General features: G+C 41.2%; 1 protein-coding gene across 2 annotated transcripts in view; it reads left to right on the top strand.

The window, feature by feature from the left end:
* The window catches only part of ANGEL1 (angel homolog 1), a 164,693-nt gene that overhangs the window by 31,692 nt on the left and 116,454 nt on the right, over positions 1–16,547 (top strand). The gene's annotated exons all lie outside the window — the stretch shown is intronic.

Genomic DNA, 16,547 nt, shown 5'->3' with positions numbered 1-16,547 from the left:
GAAGAGGTGAGACAGAATCGCGAGGTGGGAAGCAGCGAGTGGTGGAGAAGGTAACTGGGGTGCTCCTCTTTTGACTCACCAAGTGGCACAAAGTGATCCTGAAGGATGGCCTTTCCCCAGGCAGGGGCTGGCCTTGGGGTGTGCTGCATGTGGTGCTTCTCTCGTGGGAGGGGCCCTGTGGGGCTCCTCTGCCTGGAAAGAGATGAAATGCACCTGTGTACAAGGCCTAGCAATACACCACAAGTGAAAGACCAAGTGTGTTGTTCTGGCTCTGTGGTCTGGTTTCCCTGGCTCAGTCCTCCTGTAATACTGTGAAGTGTACAGCCGTGGTGGGTGGTTCACACAATGCAGGAGACGTGGAAGCCTCTTCTCCAGTCTGTACCTGGAACAACGGTCGTGTCCTCATCCATCGGAGTCAGGCTATGTCTTGCTGGGGACAGGACTGCTGACTGTTTTCTTGCCACCCTGTAATAATCCATTTTGAAAGCTCTAATATGAGAGTAAAGTGTTCTGTAACTTAGACACTGACTAAAAGAAATGTGTACAAAGTAACAGGTCAGCTGTTGAGGAACCTTCCAAAGGGCGTTTTGAAATGCTTGCATTTAGCATTTCAAACAAAGGGCTGTTATTCAGCATCAGTGTGGGGAATGAGGGAAATACATCCTGGGTCTGGTTGCCATGGGATTTGATGAGTCCTGAGAACTGGGTATAACCTTTACAGAGTCTGGCAGAGGATTTCCGAGAGAAATGTTGCTTCTCTTATAATGCTCTGTGGGCAGATGTTCACATGAGATCATTTCTGAGGGCAAAATACTTGAACACAGCATTTCTGTTGAACTCAAAATTGCCCAAATTGCTGAAAGGTTGATTTCCTTTCAGGAAAACTACGCTAAATGCATATCCCTGCTTCTTCCTTCTGCCTTCCAAACAAATCACCAGCATTGCTTCATGCAACCTACACTGATTCCTGTAATACTTAAACATATACATTGAATAAGGATTTTTCTCTTGAATGAGGGCCTGGAGCAGTGCTTATTTATCACTTCAGTAAAGTTTTTAGTGTTTTTATGGTTGTCTTTGCCTTCTACCTGTGAGCAAGTGGTGATCAGTAGAAGTTGACTCCTTATACCTAAAGAGACAGCGAAGCCTGTGGGCAGGAATCATTTAGCAGCTCCTGAGTGGATGCCTTTTGTAAGAACAGTTCATACCCTACAATGTTCTCTGTCCCTTCTACCCCAGTGGTCCCTGATTCCTCTACAGACAGGACTGGTTGGACAGGGCTCTGAGCAGCCTGATCTAGTTGAAGATGTCCCTGCTCAGTGCAGGAGGGTTGAACGAGATGACCTCTAAAGGTCCCTTCCAACCTAAACCATTCTAGGATTCTGTGACTGGAACTGTGCTGGTCATGCTATGGTAGTGCACAAAGCATGTTGGGGGACATCATCTGCATTTTGGTTGAGTGGCAGATATATTTCCCATAAGAGCACTGGGGAAAGGACAGGGTTCAAAGGTTTTAAATGCTGCCTTTCAATCTGTATTGCCTCCCATGGCTGAAAGTAAGCACAGCTGTCCATAAAAGCAAGGATGCTGGTTTTGTTTTTTGAGCTCCAGCACTAATTCAGGGCTGGGAATTTGTGTTGCCTTCTATACCTCAGCTTTTCTATCTCTAAGTGGGAAATGCTAATAAACCTGACATGTGGCCAGAGATTTTGTAAAGATTAGTTGGCATTTTTGGCATGTTAGGAATTATTCTTTCCTAAAAATGTAAATAATGTGTTATAGTAGAAGTGAAATACAATCCTTATGTCTTTAAAGCCTTAAAATTTATTCTGAAATCTCAGCTGGAGGAAAAGTAGCTGATAATCATCATCAGGCCTTGAAATAAGGCTTGTCAGGGCATTTTTGCTTCAGTTTGTATTGATTAATTGTTAGGCAGTGTCCCTCTCTTCTGGCCATCACTTTAAATAATTTGGCAGCAGCAGGGGATCAGTATTTTAAGGTAATAACATGGCACTACACTTTGTTTAGCTGGGAAAGAGTAAAGCACAGCCGTGCCGAGTGAGCCAGTCCCTGCAGCGGGGACAGAATGTAACTGAGGTGACAGCAGAGGACAGACTTCGCTCTCTTCTGCGCAGCTACTGTTTCCTTGTCTGCCAACGTTGTTACCTGTGGCGCAGGCTGTGTAATGGACATTAAACACTGCTTCTAATTTCTGACAGTAGATTATTGTGGCTAGCATGATGAGGGACCAGAAGACCATTCAATTCTTCTTTAATAACAATATAAATCTTTCGTTTACCTACATGCTGCAGAGGAAGACTGTGTAGACACTCTGTGTGAAGCACACCCGTTTGGTTTAAATGGGTGAAGCTTTGTTAAGACAGTTAAGGTTTGGTGTTAGTGAAAGAATAAATAACATCGATAAAGGACTGAAATCAAGTCAGAACTTCTTTGAATAAATACGTTATTTTATAATATATAAAATATTTGATAAAAGTATTCAAGTGGTGTAGAGAGCACTTGAAAAATAAACTCTTCCTCTGCTCTTCTGGGTGAGTTGGGAGTTTTGTCTCTACTGGAGGGGATCCAAAATTTGTTTCTGTAAACATGGGTAGTGAGTGCTAGTGTTGCCTTTCTGTTTTGTAATGTCTTTTACACTTTGGTTGATATTTAATTTTTTAATTTCTGCCAGTCATTTGTTGTTATGCTGTCATTTTAGTTTGGTGTGGTTTTTTTTTTTTAATCTTCAAAAGCACCAGACTGTTTTTTAAGCAGTGACTTTGTGAATTGCATAGGAGCAATTAAAACACCTACCAGAGGTTTCTCATTCTAGATGGCAATTTTAGGCCATTATTTCCGTAGTTTGGTTAACGTACATTGTCTTAGTGTGCACTGGAACCCTTAATTTAAAATCTCAGTTATCTTAAAGATCTTTTCCAACCTAAATGGTTCTATGATTCTATATAACACTAAATGTTGCTTAGACCACAGCAGGGGTTGTGCTGTCTTTATCCATCTTGGCCTAATTTTTTGGGATGTAATCTTCTCTGTGCTGCTAACTTCCTCTTTTTGCAACAGTTTTGGAGTGGGTTCTCTTTCTGTGTTCCTGAAAGAGCTCAGTTAAAAGCTTCATGTGACAAAACAGCGTCTTTCTGAATCTATTTCCCAGAATTGCTTTGGCTATTTCAATACCCATTTTATTTATTTTAATTAACTAATTTAAACCTATTTTATTTAGCTATTACCAAAACACACTGAATTTCCTTCAAGGTGTTTTACATATTAATTCTATTTAATCCTGTGTGTGTTTGGAAAGCTGCTTTCAAAAGGACCTGTAGTTTGTCTAAACTGCTTTTCAGAACTTTGCAATTGGGTCACCCAGTGCCTCTGTATCATACTGGGTAGCTTGCAACATACTTTCTAAGGGCTCTTCTCCTGAGAGCTGTATTCCTATGTATCACTGATTCCTTTGCACCTGTAGGAAACTTCCTGCAGATTCTCATATTTTCATCCAGGCTTGAATCTTCTGATGGCAGTTACGAGAGGAGGTGAGGAGCTGAAGGGCAGGAAGTGAAGTTTGCAGCTCCCTGACTGTGCTGGGGACGCGCAGTGCCTAGCTGAGTCCCGTTGCAGTGAGGTATGGGCTGCGAGGGATGTCATGGTGGGGTCCAGGACGGCCTTGACCTGCCAAGTTAGCAGAGCTGCTGTGTTCAGTGAAGGAATGGGGAGGAAACCTGTATAGCTTTTTAGTTGCAAATTGCCTATGCGAAATTGTTATGTGAGATATGGTGTTAATTTGAACCCACAGTACCTTGTTTTTTGTGTGGAATAAGTGGGGGAGCTGAATTTGTTAAGTCTAGGGGAAAAGAAGCCTGAGAGGTTACAGTCTTTAGATACAGAAAAGGTCCCTGAAGAGAGGCATGTCGTACACTTCTAGGGTATACAGGACAAGAAGTAACACATCTTTAAAATATAATGAGAAAGAGTCAGGTTATATATTAGAAAAAGCTTTACATAAGGACAGCAAAAGACTGGAAGAAATGGCCTCAGCATAATACAGAGTCCATATCATTGAAAAGTTTCAAGCACTGTTCATCAGCCATCAGTCAGGAATTATTACAGTTGGACTTGATAATCTTAAGGGACTTTTTCAACCTAAATGATTCTATGATTTAGAGTTGAACCTGCTTTTGGGAGGAGGGGGAAGAACCTATATGACCTGTTAAAATCTCTTACGTCCCTTTTTTCTGTGCTTGAAAATCAGTGGCCTAATGTATTGACCACTGAAGGTGGGGAGAGTTTTGGCAATTTGAAAGGCTCTCTAGATGGTGAAGTAAGCTCAACTCGCTTCCATGAACGACCCTTGCTCATACAAACAGTCTTTTCGATTCCAGTTACTGCACTTAAATGAGAGAAATACTACTATATACCAGGGTGGAACATCAGAGCAGAGTGACTTGATAGAAGTTTTCTTTGTAATATCTTTTTTTTTTTTACACACTATGTGAACTACCTTTTTTAAGTGTTTGATTTGTTTTAAAGCTGTTTCAGTTAGAGGATTGAAACTCGTGTTTCAAGTGGTGGGTTTTGTTTGTGTGGTGTTTCCTTTAGTTTTCTCCAGCTCACAAAGGTACTGCCTTTAGCCTGTTCATGCAAATGTCTTTGTGTGATGAAATTCTTGGCGGTGCTGAAAGCCCTGATGAGATCAGTATACAGATGAGCAGTATGCATACGCTGCAATAGATCTTTGTCCAGAGCAGGAATTCTACCTTTGCCCCTAATTCTGCTTTTGCCTAGGTTCTAATCAGGGCTATCTCTGAAGATAACAGCAAAGCTTCTGTTATTTGATTGCAATCCCAATGTAACCTTTAGTCTGCCTGGGAGATTGATTGGCATAGCAGTGCTAGAAGAGCCCTGTTCTGTGGGCAGCTAAGAATGACTTCATCAGAGACTGATATAGTGACTGCACACATTTTCCTGTTCAGGTGCAGTCATACTGATTACTTTTCCTGTGTGGGTCAGATCTAAGAGATGGGAGACTTAGATCCAATCAAGTTATCAAATGTCAGCAAATGTGTGAAACTTCTGCATTTATCTTCCTTTATCATTGGCCTGTTGAGCTGTCACATAAGCCAGCACATTGTGGCATGGCATAGAATCATAGAATCATAGAATTGTTAAGGTTGGAAAGGACCCTTAAGATCACAGAGTCCAACCGCTAACCTATCACTGCCAAGTCCACCACTAAACCATATCCTCAAGCACCACATCTACTCTTCTTTTAAATACCTCCAGGGATGGAGACTCAACCACCTCCCTGGGCAGCCTGTTCCAATGTTTGACAACCCTTTTGGTGAAGAAGTTTTTCCTAATATCCAACCTAAGCTTCCCCTGGCGCAGCTTGAGGCCATTTCCTCTCGTCCTTCTCCATCCTGTCTGTCATATGGCGGATACGTGTGCCATGTGTCATCCAACATGTGGAAATACATGCACTGGGACTCAAGAAGTCTGAAAGGTTAGGATGGCTGGAACAAGGAGAGGACTATACATGGTGATTGGAACTTTACGATTGGACTGTTTTATTTGTAGTTGCTAATTTGCTCTTAATAATAACTCTGCTTAGTGAAAGGGACTTGGAGGGACCATAGGTGTGGAGTTTCAGGGTTGTGAAAGGAAGCAAACAGCCCATCATCTTGTGTACTCTGTGCCACCCCAGCTTAGAGGCAGGGTGTGTGAGACCAAAAGCTAGAGTTTTGGGTTATGTGCAGAAGTGGCCTCTGAAAACTTATTCATCCAAATAGGGAAGAGAAAAACCACCATGATACCTGGGTGACAAGTGAAAGAACTGTGAGTAGAAATGCTTTCTGAAGTTCAGCTACTTCCTTCGGAGAAAGACCATAGACTGGTATGGTTTCACATCAAACTTCAGTGAAAGGAAGTTGAACAGCTAAGAGGTATAAAGTATTCTACTTAGCTGTTAAGGAAAAGGAGCTTTGTTTTCTGAAAAGTGGAAAACTCCAGTGTTAGGAATCACAAAAGAGTTAACACTGCTTTCTTCTGTATGAATGCTAAGCAGACATAGCTCGGTTAAAACCTGGAGTTACACTAGCAAAAAAATTGTGGAACATAAACTGAAGATAAGTGTGCCTGATTTTAAAGTTAATGATCTTCTCCAATGAGCTTTTGGATAAAGCTAGAAGGTTCTTTTATCATAAAATTCTTAATTTCCTTTCTGTCTATCTGATATATTTTCTAGAGGTGGAGAGAAAACAGGGTCCTATCCTGTAAAACATTTTTCCTGTTCCACACTGGTACAGAACAGACACTTCTGAAAAGTTTAACTAGAACCAGAATAATGAATACGCCAACATGCAAGGTATTTATTTAGGTTACTGGAAGAACTGCTTTTAGACCCAACAATGCTTTGTGTGAAATAGAAATTTAAACTTACACTTCTTGCATCCAAACAGGTGTGCTGACCTTGGGCTATAATGTGAGTCTTTCGTATGTGGGTCAGAGTGAGCATTCAGTTATTCACACAGAAGAGACTACTCCCAAACTAGCTAGGTCAGGAACTTATGTAGAGCCTTAGGTTCAATTCCCTGTGCCAAGTCTCATCATGCATGCAATTTGAACTTAAGTCTGTCTTATCATTGACTCTGCAGATCATCAGTACATTCTGGAATTGGTGCCTCTCCCTTTTGGTTTGATCAGAAAGTCCTCCTTGAACCTGAGTAACCTTTCTTAGCAGAAATTAATTTTTCTTCAAGAAATTTCAGTAAACTGACATTTCCCAAGAGCAAAGATATGTCCTCAAGAAATTTTTTATTACCTTCTCTGCCAAATTGGTCCTGAGCAGTTTTCAGTTCACAGCTTGGTCCTTAGTGTCTCCAGTTTTAACTTTGTCATTTAGTGGTAATAGATATGGGTTTTTTCCTAAAGCCTGGGATAGAGTTATTGCAGCAAAGAAACTTTCAAGTGCTACATGAGTTTGAGACCTGTGCTGCATTCCCTCCTTTCTGGTACTCTGTTCTGTCCATGCTTCCCTAGTTAATTCTTGTTTGTATGCCTGCAGCATCCTCGCAAAGCATGAGTGCTACTCTTCCCTTTCTGCAAATGGGGAAATGAGATTGAGAACTTAAGCAGGTGCTTTTACCACAGGTGAAAAGACACCTGAGCAGGCTGTGTGATCACCGACCTCAAGCAGTGCGCTCAGTGGAGTGAGCCAGGTAACTGGTTTAGAACCACCTCTGTGCAACGATATCTGAACGTACCAGTGCTGACTCTGGTTCATGCTGGTACGGCAGCACTGTGCTGCATGTGGTTCCTGGCTTGGGAACTCGCAGCTCAGAGGCCTCTACATCGCTCTCTGCTGTGAGGTGTAAACTCATCTTGAATGACTTGTCCAAGATGACACAGGAAGGTACCGACAGAGCAGGGACCTAATGGGAGTTTTCTCCTAAGCAGCAAGCCAACCTTCTGTTTCTAGGCTACATAAATTTTAAGTGAATAAAAATTCTGAGCATCTGTAACGACTTCTTCAGTGTTCTCTGGAAAGTGGGTTAATTCCTGTAACAAGATGGGTTTTGGGGACTGGAGAGAATTGACTGGAATGGGATTAGTTATGCGAAGGAAATGCTTAGTTCATTTTTCACTGTTGGAAATAAAATTTTGATGGCTCAGACTTCCATCTTGCTTTTCTTTGATGCATTCCTACTCGAACTTCAGTAGTCTGCCCTATTACATCATAGACTGAATGAAATTGTTATACATTGAGGAATTAATTAGAAGAATATTAATAAAATGTTTCATTAAAAAATGGGTTTTTTTTCTACTAAGAAATGGTACATTCTTTTTGTCAGTGTAAATCTCCTGGTTCTTGCCTCTGCCCCCACCCCCTCTGCTGCTAATTCATAGTCCTATTGTGCCCGACTTATTAACTGATGACAATGCAAAGATGGTATTATTTTGAAAATGGTGGGGTTTTTTTTTTGTGCTGTCTGCAGTGTGGAAGCATTTTCTTGTTTGCACAATGCATTTGTCAGTGGCATTCTGTCCCATCTTTGAAAGCACAGGAAGTGTGAGGCAACTGCAGTGTCAGTGGGTGCAGCTGCAGTGTTCCTTATGCCAAAATCCTACCTTTACCTTAGCAGTAACATCATTACCTAAATGTAGAGAATGGCTGAAAAACTCCAAATGCAGTTTTAAAAATTGAGTTCCATTAAAATTTCTCATGGGGGAGCAATTCTCTGAAAAGTAGAAAAGCTTGTGGAGAGAAGAAAACTTTTTGAAAAGCATTGTAGGAGTCAGCAGCATTTCCTTCTCCAAACTCTTGAGTTATAAATTACAAAAGAAAAGGACCAGGGAGGCTGCAATAGTGTCCTAGTTTGCACTTTGCTTGACTTCAAGGGTGTTTGTGCACTTCCTGCTTGTTAAAATATACTAAGTTTTGAAGACCTAAATTTAAGGAGGTTGATGCAGAGCCATGGACTTACCCATTAAAGCTGGAGATGCTCAGACAAGGTGATTTATAAGTGGGACTTTTATTATTAGCTGCTTTCTCCAGTCTATTTTCCAGAAATAAAATATATAGGCCCTTAAGAAAATGCACTTCCCAATATGAATCACACAGAATCACAGGTTGGAAGGGACCTCAGGGATAATCTAGTCCAAAAGCACAGTCTAGACAAGAAGGCCCAGCACCCTGTCCAGCTGAATCTTAAAAGTGTCTAATGTGGTGGAGTCAACCACTTCCCTGGGGAGATTATTCCAATGGTTGACTGTTCTCACTGTGAAAAATTTCCCTCTCATGTCCAATTGGAATGTCCCCAAGAGCAACTTGTGTCCATTGTCCCTTGTCCTCTCCATGTGACTCCCTTTTAATAAGGGAGTCTCCATCATCTTTGTAGCTGCCCCTTAAGTACTGGTACAGGGTGATGAGATCCCCTCTAAGTCTCCTTTTCTCAAGGCTGAACAAACTCAGTTCTCCCTGGGTGAAAGTGGTCTAGAATACAGCTCTGCTTTTATTTTACCAATGTCCCAGTCTTTCCTCTTTGTTTCCTTCCCATATATGCCTCCTTTCTTAGAGGAAAGCTGGCACATTAGGATGCCAAAGACCAGAAACCAATGCACAAGAAGTATTCTGAAGAGAATCCCAGCCAAATTACAACAAATGGAGCCCTACTCTTAAAGAATTTTACAGGGCTGTTCTTCACTATTACCCTGGTTTGCTGAAACCTGCTAATCTCCTAGTAATGATGCTTTTGCATTCACTAATGCATTACATTTTTTTAGGTATCGTATTAAATGTGTTTGATGCTACACAGTGCCATCTATTTATACAGAGGAGAGAATTTATTACTGTAGATTTTGGAGGTAGGGTTGGGTTTACATGGAAGTTAAGGTGTAGTACAAAGGGCTGATATTTTTAGCTGTCTGTGGACTAAAAAGATATGTTTTTAAAGGGAATATTGTATAAGGAATATATTGCAGGGCTCAAGGCTTACACTCGGAGTATAATGGACTCTACAGAGGCTTGGGAGGTGCTGCTTTCCACCCAAGTTATTAAATTTGTTAGTGTTTGAATCGGAAATTAATCGGACAGTTAATAAGTCTGTACCTATAGCTATGGAGGTTATATTTTTCACCTTCTCCAACTGGAAGTGATGCTGAATCTAAGCCTCAGCTCCAAAACACATTGGCCTGTGGGTATTTAAAAGCTAGCTTCTATTTACTTCAGGCTTACAAAGAGGCTGTGTTTGTGAAAGCTCGGTGCCATATTTGATCATTTGTCTCTTTCTCCGTAGAGTGATTATTTAGCTTTTTTCCCCGGGTTAAAATTTTACAGAGGTCGTAGGCACGAGAACAAAAAGGGAGAGTGACATCTAGTGGTTAGTAATGAAAGTGTGCATAATTAAATTTTGTTTCCTTCAAGACAATGAGAAGTAAAGCAACTCCTAATAAATGGCCTGGGATTAATTTAGAATTTATAAAACCTGAAATTTAGAGATCACTTCTGATCAGTGCAGATTTTTCTGTGTGCTGTCAGCCTCTGGTGAGCAGTAACTTTCTTGCTTGATGACTAATTCCAAGGAGTGAGTTTGATGTCTATTGCGAAGGCCTGGTTACTCTCAACGAGTTCTAATGTCTTCCTGTTTCTGTTTTCCATATCAGTGTTTGTTTTTAGGAATATTTTTACATGGATAACCCTTTCCCACAACCGGAATGATGTTAGGATCATATGGGTTAAGGTTTGATTTTTTTTTTTCCCCAGGGTGTTGGAGGGAAGTTATCTCATGAATAGCTCAATTGTGAGGAAAAATTATTTGAAAAGAAATTGATTTCAGTAAAGATCAACTGTTTTCTTATGCTGAGAACTTAACTTTCTTATTTATTGCTCTCCCTGTGGGAAGAGTTGACACTGTTCACTTTGGCTGGGAAGGATTCTAGTCCTGGACTAGACTGCCATCATCCAGCCAAGGTCTCTGCTAGCTCAGGCAAACTTGTTGAATGGATTCTGTCTAAGGGTACAGAGTGGATTACACCTGTATGATGCCTGGTGGAGGAAATGGGTGGTTTTAATAGGTTCTTTCCTTTTGTAATTTCCAAGGACTCATTTTCTAGGCTACTGGACCAGTATAACTAATCTTGCTATCAAATACTGTGGACAAATTCCAGCTGTCCAGTTCCCACTGAAGCAGTAGCTAGATAAAATCTCTATTGCTCCAAGGCAGTGCTTGACTTCTTGTGTTAGACAAGACTATGCATTCAGGTTGAATTTGGAACACCAAGAAATGAGCTAGTGTGTGGTCATATTTTTTAGATCTCAGTAATGAAAAATGTGCCTTCCCACTGGCCTGGCAGGCTTCAGAGAGAATGGAAGCAGACATTACCTCAGACTTGAGAAAGGAGTGGACTCCTCTGAAATTAGCTCAATCTCTCTCTTATCTGGGTCACAAGCATATTCAGAAATTCCCCCCACCCATCCGTTATTGTATGAAGTTGGGTAAGTTGTTGGGTCAAGTTTAGACTAGTGGCCACTGCAGTTGAGGCAGTAATTAAAGTAATACAGCAAATCCTGTGCTCCAGAAGGCCTTTGGGTTGTACAGTATATAAATACATATGTCACTATGGAAAATTTTGAGAAAAGAGGTGGCATTTAATACCTAGGAAGAGCAGTAGCTATGTCAGCCTGTCAGGTCTCATGAATCTTTGATTGGGCCTCGGATACGTTTAGATGAGTCTGCCGAGCTTTATTTCCTTTCAGTTCTTCAGGGGTGCAGAGGGAGAGAGGTTGACAAAGGGATGTGTGGCACATGTGCTGTGTGAGTTAGTAACATATCTGTCACAGCTGCAGGGTCTGAAAGGAGAAGGAAGGAAACAGGTGAAATCTGTTGTGCTCAGAGGAAGTCAGCATGTGTTTGAATGCTGGCAAATAACAGATTTTTCCTTTAGAAGTCTTTGCTGTCATACAGTGAGAAAAGGATAGGCTTATAATTATTGGATACCTCCTTTATGAAGCTATAAGGCAAGCTTGTTTGGATGCAAGCTTTGTGGAGAAGTCCATACTACAACAGGGGCAAAGACCAGTGCCATCACCGAGTTCCTCTGGAGTGGGGAGTGTTATGGACAAAAGCTGCACGTAGGGGAGAACAGCAAAAGAATTTTTCCAAACCTTCAGTAGTTAAAGCTACTAGGATAATGCCAGAAACCTTCCTGACTTTAGCTTCAATGCTTTAACAGGTAGCAGAACTTCTTAAAAATGTATGCCTACTGCATTATAAATTTTCCAGTATGGTATGTGATATGACAGCTATTACAGGTGAAGCCACACCAGCTTCTTCTCCTGCAGTGAGTCAGGCCTCTTAGGCCTGTATAGACATTCACACTATAGAGTGTCAATGGCCTTCCTCCAGCCATGGCTTCATGCATAAAAGTAAGTTCTTTATTGTGCCAAACCTATGGCCCACCTAGACTAGTATTTCTGCCTTGGACACTAACAGCAGGCAGTATTCTATGGGGCTAGGACATGATCCTGACCAATTCACATTGTGCATTCTCCTCATTCTTTCCCAGCATCCACAGTCATTGGATTAGGATCATTAGGAGGTACACTTGTGCCCATTCCTCTACCTGTTTTGGAACCGCTGTCTGTAAATTAATCCTCCTTGTATAGCCCGCTCTTCGCACCTAGCCTGCTGATACTATTGGCCTTCTCAGTCCCACATGACCAGAAATTTACTACTTTCTGTGTTTGTAAAGGAAAGTTATTGCTTTTGTCTGTTTTTAAATCTATCTTGTACATAGTTTGACTGAGTGCCCATACTCCTAATACTGCAAGGTTTTGTGAGTAACAGTCCTGCTCTCACTTTCTCGACCACCTTCATGATTTTGTAATTCTCAGTCGTATCCCTTTCAGCCTGCATGTCTCCAAATTAAGGAGGGAAATATCTCCTCATAATGCAGCTGCTCCATCCCCTAAATTCCTGTTGTACAATTCATGTGCTTGCATGAAACACAAGTGCTTAAATGTGGATACAAATAAGTCTCTCACTAGCTGTGTTTCCCAGCTGTCTGTCACAAGGCAGAGTTGGCTGCCCAATTAAAGCCGCCAGAGCAATCACAGCATAACTATTTTTTTGAGCACCTTCTGTTTGACCTTTTTTACAGCTGTAGCAAGCAGATTCCAAGAACGCTTGTGGGTTGAACTGCAGCAGCTTTCTGTGTTTGTGGATGGAGACTGGCCAATTCACAGCCATGCCTATGGACGTCTAGCTTTTTCTTGGCCTGAAACCAGCTGTTACAAAGGGCCAGACCCTCACTAGTTGTATGTGGAGTTTCTGGTCATTTTGGTTACAGTGGTGGCCAGTCACCCATTTGTACTTTTTGAAGTGATTCTTGCCTGTTTCAGCACTGAATGTGTAGAGTCACATTTTTACTTCTTGGTAGTTAGCACCCTTGCTGTATGTGACAGGGATATCCATGTGAGAATGTGGCCAGTTGCAGGGCACGTACAGGTAGCAGCCACACTTGGAGGCACTTGCACTGATTTTGGCCAGGACGCTGATGCCCTCCATCCTGAGAAGTGAATCTTTAGAGGAATTGATGCTGCAGGCAGCATCTGCCAGCTCACTGGTCTCTAAAAAGGATGGAGGTTACCTTCAGATGGTATGGTACAATAAAACTGATTCTTATATGTTACTATTCTTGACTTCTGGCAGTTCATTATAGATTAAGTTGTCTTGGTTTATTGAAAACAATCCAGATATTGTTTTTAATCATAAATTGATTAGATTTCTTTCACAGATGGCTGAGTAGCTTTTCTTGGGACACATGTTGAACAAAGATCCTTTTCTCAATTTTTAAGTCCTGTAACTGATTTGGCCAGATAATGAAGGGAAGGGTGAAATGTTTAGTTTTATTTTATTGGTAAGAATTAAAGGGTGTAAAAGAAAAGACAACTAAGATTAATGCTTCATCTAACTAAACATGTATGACTATACAGTTCTGGTAAGCAGAAGACTGCAAAAATAAAATTTGCTGTATTTTTTTCTCTTTCAGAAAAGTAAAGATTTAAAAAATGTAATGAAACTAAGAGTGGCTTTCAGATATTACTAAAAATCACAGAATGTGTTCACCTACTCTCATCTTTTTGCTGATTTTGCCATATTCATGTGGGAAATAGTGTAAACTACAATAGTTTTGTGTTGCAGTGACCCTAATTGTGTAAGGCACGGGGCACATTTTCTCTTGCAGGTTCTATACACACAGTCCTATGAAACCTGCAGCTCTGGATACATTCTGTATTGGAGTATCTTCCTGTCTCTTACTAATAATAATACTTCCCAGAGTAAATCTTCCATGCCTTTAGCTGCTGCATTTTCACTGCCAAGAATGTAACCTTGTTCATCCTTTGTACCAAATGGTGTCTTGGAAACTTCATAGGTCAAACTAAGTAACGACTACATATGAGAATAAACTCTCACAGACAACTAGTGGAGAACAAACACATACATGGTTGATTCACCCATGATCTCTCATCTCTTGTTCTCAAAATACTTTCTACAGACGATCTTAGGAACACATGTTGTTGCCATAAACCGTGGACTCAGCAGAGATATTGTTTTTATAGTGAATGATAATCTTCCTTTCCACAAACTCTCACTGTTTCACACTAGCAATGATCTATCTCTTTTTTCTTAACAGAAGCACACAACATTCTTCCTTCACATGTACCAGCTGCTTTTTCTCTTGGATGCTTTACCAATGCTTATCTGCATAAACACAGGGTTCTTTTTCTCAATATGTACTCAGTTATACTCAGAAAGGATTTCTGTTCTTGAAGGCCTTTTTTTCAGCTATCATAGTTGGTGTGCTGGTTTTGGCTGGGATAGTTAGTTTTCGTCATAGGAGCTAGTATGGGGCTGTGTTTTGGTTTTTTTCCTGAAAACAGTGTTGATAACACAGGGGTGTTTTTGTTACTGCTGAGCAGGGCTTATGCAGAGTCAAGGCGTTTCTGCCTCTCACCCCACCCCACCAGCAAGGAGGCTGGGGGTGCACAAGAAGCTGGGAGGGGACACAGCCAGGACAGCTGACCCCAACTGACCAGAGGGATATTCCATACCATATGATGTCATGCTCAGCAATATAAAGCTGGGGGAAGAAGCGGGGGGGACGTTTGGAATGATGGCGTTTGTCTTCCCAAGTAACCATTACGTGGGATTGAGCCCTGCTGATGACTGAAGGTGACTGAACACCTGCCTGCCCATGGGAAGGAGTGAATGAATTCCTTGTTTCGCTTTGCTTGTGTGCACGGCTTTTGCTTTACCTGTTAAACTGCCTTTATGTCAACCCATGAGTTTTCTCACTTTTACCCTTCTGATTCTCTCCACCATCCCACCAGGGTGGAGTGAGTGAGCAGCTGTGAGGTGCTTGGTTGCTGGCTGGGGTTAAACCACTACATTTGGTCTAACAAAACTACTACACTGGTCTACAAACACATCTTAGAATAATTTGAAGCTACAGCAATGCTAATGCTGGAAGGAAAAAAGTGACTGAAGGAAACTGCTCCCTCTGCTGTGTAATCCTCCTACCAGAAGCTCTGCACTTGCAGTATTTATTCAGCTTTGTTTTTCCTATGACAAAGTTATGTTGCTGGGTGTAGATTCCTTGTGCATAGTAGAAATTTTGAGAAACTTTCAATCCCTGGGCTTTTGACAACAAAACACTAATTTCTTAGTTACACTGGTGAAAAGAATCACATTTTAATATTTATAAATATTAGTATAAAATTTAAAATATTGTAACAAAATAACTATAAAGTATTTCAAATTCCATGAGGTATCACATTTATGCATCTTTTAAAAACAGTCTTTCTAGGATTTTGGTTTTATAAGGTGACACTACACAAAGAATTTTTTAAAATTTAAATAATAGTGGAAACATCCGTTGCTTTTAGTAGTTTTTCATGTACAGTAGATACACTGCTAATTGAGCGCCTTTCATGTAGCATAGAGTGTGTTAATAAAATTCCTCACTGGTATCTATGTAGCATAGATAGAGCTAATAGGCTAAGAATTCCTTGGTGGTGGTGGGTTTTGTTTTTGTTTGTTTAGCTTTTACTGTTTTTATTTCATTACCTTCCTTCTGGGAAAACTTGTTTTTTAAAGGGTAGACAAGTGTCAGTATTGCTAGTGTGATTCCTGTGGTAGACAAGGCATTTGAAAGGGGAAGGAAGATGTGCTGGAAGGTCATGCAGCAATCGCCTGATCTCTTGAAGTCTGTTTTCCAGGCAGATGCCCTGGGAAGAACACTGTGAACTCTCGCAAGTTCCTTGTCCTGGTATCTGTGAACAGGCTTGTCCTAGGGGAGTTCAGCTTCAGGATGCTTCAAAGATGGATATTCAGTCTTCACGCTAGTTGAGACTTGATACACAAACTATTGCAGAGAGAAAGACAGTGGCCTTAAACAAACATTCACAGCATCTAGTTTAGTGCTTTGTTTCTGAGCAGTAGTGTGCTTTTAAAGCAGATCTGGTTGCCCTCATTTACTGCATGCTGGTTCATCTTACAGGGTTATTCTGGTGTGTGAGAACCACATATAAAATCCTTTGGAAAAAATGGAACCAAAATCTGTAGTTCTGGGTGTGTACCAGATGTATCCAACCCACAGGAAACCACAAAAGTCTGAAGGAAAGATTGGTTCTCACTACTGTAAAGCCCTCCAGTGTGTCCTGACCAATCCTGTACCATTAGAAGGCTCTCAAGCTATGGAGAACACTTGCAACATAGAATAACAAAATAGTTTGGGTTGGAAAGGACCTTTAAAGGTCATCTAGACCAACCCCCCTGCAATCAGCAGGGACATCTTCAACTACATCGGGTTGCTCAGAGCCCCATCCAGTCTGACCTGGAATGTTTCCAGGGACCGGGCATCTACCACCTTCCTGGGCAACCTGTACCAGTGTTTCACCACCCACATTGTAAAAAGTTTCTTCCTTGCATCTAGTCTAAATCTACGCTCTTTTAGTAGAGAGTAAGACCTCTCTT

This window comes from Phalacrocorax carbo, chromosome 9, assembly GCF_963921805.1.
Source record: "Phalacrocorax carbo chromosome 9, bPhaCar2.1, whole genome shotgun sequence".
Taxonomy (NCBI): domain Eukaryota; kingdom Metazoa; phylum Chordata; class Aves; order Suliformes; family Phalacrocoracidae; genus Phalacrocorax; species Phalacrocorax carbo.
Note: the sequence above shows the minus strand (reverse complement) of the source record. Positions and strands in the feature narration are given on the sequence as shown.